We start from the raw sequence: 6,971 nt of genomic DNA on the forward strand, positions 1-6,971 counted from the left end.
AAGTTACTGATTACTAATAAATTGAAAGAACAAAGAGAATTAAGAGAATATAGAACGAATACGAATTATTGTTAACCCAGTCCCAAATGGGCATGGCATGTACGTACTGCCATGCCGACTGTGGTTCACTTTATTAATTGTTTTTTTAACACATATTTGGCTATGCTTGTACTATGTCACCAGGGGAGTCAATTACTAATACCGCCGGTCTCACATGTTTAACCTTTTCCTTGGTTTTTGGAAATATTTTACATTATCTTATATTGCTTTTACTAATGTCTGTAACATTATAGGAATTATGTCTATAATAAAAATAATACCATCGATATTCATAGCATTTGTATAAAGAAAAAAAAAAAGCGTTAAAAAAAAAAATTCTCCCGCCAGTTCTAAGTGAAATCAGGTAGGGTCACAAGGGCTACTAATTGACTCCTTTGTGGCTCAGCATTAGCAGAGCCATCTAAACACACACACACACACACAAAAAAAAAAAGCATAGCATAGCATTTTCCCGGTGGCATTGGGTTAATTACATAATGCAGGATCCCCAACTCAGGCTGTATGGGCACCGAGCTCACTTCCCTGTGGACGACCCTGCCCATCAGGCTGTCTCCTTGCGAGACAATCCTGGGTGGAGGAGGCCCGTGGGACAACCCATGGCTTGGGCAGCTCGACGAGACCTGTCGCGAGGAATTAGAGATGGGCAGTGGGCCTGCCTGGAGACTCACCTCGAGGGATCCTCGTGGCTGGAAGCGAAAGCCATGCGCCCCAGTCGGCATTAACCCCTTGATGATGATGATATACATATATAATTATATATATATAATATATATATTTATATATATAATATATATATATTATATATATATATATATATATTCCGTGGAAAAGAACTAGGGACCCTACCATGTACTCACTCCAAGAGCATCACAACATGAAAATTACAATTAAGTATCATGCTGTGACCACAGTGGCTCAGACATGAACCCACCGTTAAAAGAAGAAGAATATATATTTATATATTTTATATAACTATACACATACATATTTATTATATATTTTATAATATTTATATATATATATATATATATAATATAAAATATATATTATATAAAATATATGTGTGTGTGTGTGTGTGTATATATATGTGTATTATTGTATGTGTATATGTATGTGTAATTTTATGTATATATATATAATATAATTTTTATATTTTATATCTATTATATATATATTATATATACATATATATTATATATTATATATATATATATTTATTTTATATATTTTCCCTCCCTATATATATACATACATATATATATACATCTATAATACATATATATATATATATATATATATTACATATGTATATATATATAACTATATATATACATATACTATATATAAAACAAAATATACATATATTTATACAATACATATATATAAATACTTATATATATAATATATACATATATATTAAAACATATATAATATATCTTTATAAAACTATATATACATATATTTTACTATATATATAACATATATAATACATAATATATATACATATATATACATATATAACATATATATATAATATATACATTAATTTTATATATTATATATATATATATATATATATATATATGTTCATATATGGGGCCGCGGTGGCCAAATGGTTAGAGCGTCGGACTCAACACTGTCACGACGGCAATCTGAGTTCGAGGGTTCGAGTCACCGGCCGGCGCGTTGTTTCCCTTGGGCAAGGAACTTCACCTCGATTGCCTGCCTAGCCGCGGGGTGGCCAAGGCAGCCCAAGTCATGCCGGGTAAATATAGATGTGACTCGATTGCCTTCCGGGCGGAAGGCAATGGCAACCACCGCTCTAAATTGCCAAGAGAAATCATGTAAACCATGATCGTCAAGGCCGCGGTGGCCGAGTGGTTGGAGCGTCGGACTCGGGACTGTCACGAGGCAATGAGTTCAAGGGTTCGTGTCACCGGCCAGCGCGTTGTTCCCTTGGGCAAGGAGCTTGACCTCGATTGCCTGCCTAGCCGCTGGGTGGGCTGGCCAGCCCAAGTCAGTGCTGGTCCCAAGCCTGGATAAAATAGAGAGAATGATTACCTAAAAGAGAACCCGGCACTCTCCGTGGAAAGAACTGGGGACCCTACCCCGTATCACTCCAAGAGCATCACAAAGTGAAAACTGCAATTGAGTATCATGCTGTGCCACGGCGGCTCAGACATGAACTACCGTTAAAAGCGAAGAATGTTCATATATATATATATAATATATATATATATATATAGTATTATATATTATATTGTAATATGTATATATTACAGATATATATATATATATATATTTTATATATATATATATATATATATATAATATATTTATATATATATAAACATATAATCTGTGAATATGAATTGCGTGTGCACACACAAATCACCAGCATATTGGTTTACTGAAAATTTTTGCTGCCATCAACATCTACGGTCATTACGGCATATTCAAATATAATGGTTATAGCTTGACTTGGGAGCAAGCCCCCTGGTAAAAAAGTACTATATGACATCAAAGGTCATATATGCTATGGTAAAGTTATAAAAAGGATTAGGAATGAATTAATGATTAGGGTAAAGTTACAGGCTGAACGGTACAGAGAGTAGCATGGTAGTGAAAAGAAGAGAGGGGGAGCTGATGGGGTTAACGATTAGGGCAAGTGGACAAAACAAGGGGATGAAGAAAAGGGAAAAGGGAAAGGAAAAAAAAATTAGGCGAGGGGCTTGGGGCCCAAGGTTGGTGTCCCCCACATATGGCTCTCATCCCCCCTTTTTTTAAAGCCCCCCCCCCCCCATACAACAAACAAAAGGTGGGGGGGGGGGGTGCAGGGGTGTGTGCGCAAGGCTATGTAAGTCTTTATACTTTTAACCTTGTTGTGTATGCGCATTCCCCCGAAAAAAACTAATCGCCCACTGCATAATATATATTATATTAATAATTATAATATTAAAATATATATATATTTATAATATTTTTTATATAAAACAGCAAAAAATACTACATACATATTTAATATAATTTTATATATATTAGTATATATATACAGCATACTCTACAAAATTTTAAACATTTATACACTTATAATTCATAAAATTTTTATATATATAAAATATATATTTATTATGGTAGTATTTTTATGCTATGTGTGTGTGTATATATTATTAAAATTATATATATATTAATATAATATATATATATATATATATATATGTATTATTATTTATATATATAAATATATATAAAATATTTTATGTGTGTGTGTGTGTGTGGTGTGTGGTGTATCGTGTGTTGTGGTATAAGGAAGAGGAAAAACAAACTTCATTGGGATTGCAAAAGTCCTGCTAATTTCAAAACCTTTTTATTTTTCGTTAAAAGAATGAACTTATTTTTTAACTACCTCTCCATTAACCCTTTCCTCTCATATTTGAATTACCCCCACCCCCTTTAAAATTTACATGAAAATTTAACAAAAAAAACTATTATACATTGATACTTGCATAAATTTTTCCCTTTCATGAACACTGCTTCTTCATTCACCATGCCTACAGAAATCCACATTACACTGGCCTTGGACCGTCATTATCTAAGCTATATTCCCATATTTACAGCAAAACCAGCTCAAATGTGGTTTACGACCCTATTTACTTGTTCCTAGCTGTCAGGCTAGAATCGTGGGACCAACTGCACAATGCTCATCATTGCATTCTCGAACACAAAGGCAAGTCAATCAGAAAGGGCTACAGCCAAGTCAACCATCCCCTCAGCCCATTAGAGAGCACTCTCACCCCACAATACCCCCAACCTAACAGATTTGACCTGATCATAGCAGAATCACTCCACATCCTAACTATAAAACCACAGCTAAACAATGCTTCCACTGCAACATCCCTGTTTACCAAGTTAACCAAGCATTTTTGGGTTAGTGCCTGTTACTTGCTACACTGCCTTTGTCTGTGGTAATTTGATGATTTTTTATGTTTTGAATGAATGAGAAAAAACATCTTCACAACACATGAGATGTGCATATATATATATATATATTATATATATATCTATATATATATACATATAGATATATGATATATATATATATATTATATATATATATATATTATATAATTATGGCATAGATACTATATATATAACTATATATATATATAGATATTATATATATATATTATATATATACATACATTATATATATCGATATATATAAATAATATATATCTTTATTCTATCTATATTATATATATATAATATATTGCTACGCACAGTGGGTCCTTTGTCCTCTGCCGAAACATGTGTTAACATGAAAAAGGAAATGACCTGGGACATGTGTTAAATACATAGAAGGGACCTTGGTGCAACATGACCAACTGGCTGTGAGCGGAGGACGGAGAACAAGCGGAAGAGAGACGGCGTTGGGTGCTGCTCCTGTGAAGACCATTCGTGTGTTGCCCTTGATGACCTGAAATAAAAGCTGGGTGTTGCCCTGTTATAAGCGTATTGGTGCTGTGTGACATGCTTGGTTTCCCCCCTGTATTGTGCTATAGAAAAGATGTACGGGTAATAACTTGTGTAAATTAAAGGGAAAGACTGTCATTTTGTGTTACATTCGTGCCCTGACTCCGCCCACTTGGGCGTTTCCCTCTCCTGGTGTTCTGGGACGCTGTGGTGGTTGGTGCCTCTTGGAGTCTGTTCAGTGTTTTCACGTACCCTGTGTGATAGCACGCCGTCTGCCTAGGTCCGTTGCCTTGTGTTGGTGGCAGGAGATCGAGGCGGTGTGCGGACGCTAACAAATTGTGGTCAGGAGTGGGATTTGTATGACCTATTGTTTTTTTGACGCAGTGAGACGGCAGCCGCGGCCCGATTTACACCTGTCGTCCAAAATGGCCGGCGCCCATTGAGAGGGATGAGGAGCTATCTGAGCACGGGAGGCAGGCACGAGTGAGGTGAAGCCGATGCAGATGGACCTGATCACTGCCATGCTGGGCCGGTTATAGAAGGAGAAATGGCACAAAGGGCAGAAGAGCAGGACTCAGAGGGCCGCGAGCAGGCGCCTCATCTCGTCGAGATGCAGGCAAGGAAGCAGAAAGGAACAGTTCTGGCCGACTTGTTGAGGTGCTACAGAGTCATCTTGCTCTGTGAAATTGAAACTCAAGACAGTTACACCGACAAGGCCTGCAAGCAACTCAGCGTGAAGAGTGAACTGATGGGAGGAGGTGCAGACTCTGAAGGGCGAGCATTCAGGGCCTGAAGGGAGGAAGTGAAGGAGGGAAGGGCGGCGTCACGAGGTAGTACGTTGCAAGCAGAGAAAGGCAGACGAGGGTTCTGGCAACAGATCCAGAGTGTCAGGAATTTACTGGGGTCTGCCTGGGGGTCCCGTGCAGGAAACCCCCTGGTCCTGTCAGCATCGTGGTCGGACCAGTGGTCGCTGCAGAAGGCTGGGGACCCCCCACGGAAACCATCCCTTGGGTTAAGTGGGCGGCAAACTCGGACGCTGGTCCCCAAGCCGCCTCAGCCCTTGCCTCCCTCACCCCCTTCCTCCCCCACCAGGCGTTTTAGTTCACGGCACGCGTTTTTCTCCACCCGGCAGCCCCTCGGCTCCAGATTCTGTTAGGCGTAAAGCCAGCTGATTACGACGGGAAAGGTGTCCTGGGAGGCATATGTCCCCCAATTTGAAATGCTGTCATCTGCCCAGGGCTGGAGCCAGGAAGAGAGGCCTACAGCTGTAACTAGGCTAAGGTGCCCCGCGGTGGAAGTGTTGGGTGCAATCTTCCAGCCATCCCAACATTATTCCTATTACAAACCAGCGTGACAGAGGCTTTGAACGGGCCGTTTCGGACACCACCCACCAGGCCGATGTAATCGGGCCCGACTTGAAGAAGCGGACTCGTGAGCCGTGGCGAGACACTGTCCCAGCTGGCGCAGGATGTTGGATGGCGCTGGATAAGGAGGTCATACCCTGCGGCTGCGAAGAGATGATTGTGGTCCTGTCCCGGGATTTCTTGTTTTGATGCTTTTGCAGGACCGAAGCACTGCAATCTTACTTAAGCAGGCACACCCTGAGGACCTGCAGGTGGCGCTGGCGAGGGCCTTGAGAGGTTTTGAGGCCTTCTGAGGCAACCAGTGGCCTAGGGCCAGCTGCTCAGGCCCCGTGCATACCTCTGGGCGGAAGGCTAAAGTTGAGAACGGTAGCATTGAGGAAGGGAGCCCGAGCACTTTCCAGGCTTGTGTTTGGGCTTTGCGGAGAGGTAGGGCAACAGACGTCGTCGGTGTCGGAGGGAGCAGAGAAACACGTCCCTCTCAACTGGAACGGATTCTGATGCCTTCCAGCAGTGCTGCCAGGACTGTGGCAGGTATGGTCACCATCCGAGTGCATGTCCTAGGCCAAGGAAGTGGTATCGGCGGAAAACTCGGGAGACAGGCTGGAAAGGGGGTCCGAAACCCAGCCGTCCTCGGTTCCCGGGCCCCCGACTTTGGGTAAAGCTGCCGTCGAAACCCAGCACGATGCAGATGGAGGGCCAGTAGATGGGAAGCCATGCCGCCTGACAGTGGACCTGGGCTGAGAAAGACCCTAGTGTCGCCTGATATGTTGGCCACTATACGACTTTCCAGATGCCCACATAGACTGTGTTTGTCACGGGGCATTGTGTGCAGCTCATGGTCCATGGAGGCTCGTATTGGCGGGGGCAGCACGGTGCAGCAGCGGCTGCGGTGTATGTGGCCGATCTGGACGAGCACTGGCTTGCTGGCCTTGGACTACCTGACCAGATTAAGGCGTGGTGTCGACCTTGGATGGGGGAGATGCGTTGGTGAGGGTGCACGTGAAGATGTGGCCCTTGTGCTTCCAGAGGTTTGCTATTGCAGAGGATAGTTACGGCTGAGCGACTGCACCTTGC

Source organism: Penaeus monodon, chromosome 42, assembly GCF_015228065.2.
Source record: "Penaeus monodon isolate SGIC_2016 chromosome 42, NSTDA_Pmon_1, whole genome shotgun sequence".
NCBI classification, from domain to species: Eukaryota; Metazoa; Arthropoda; class Malacostraca; order Decapoda; family Penaeidae; genus Penaeus; species Penaeus monodon.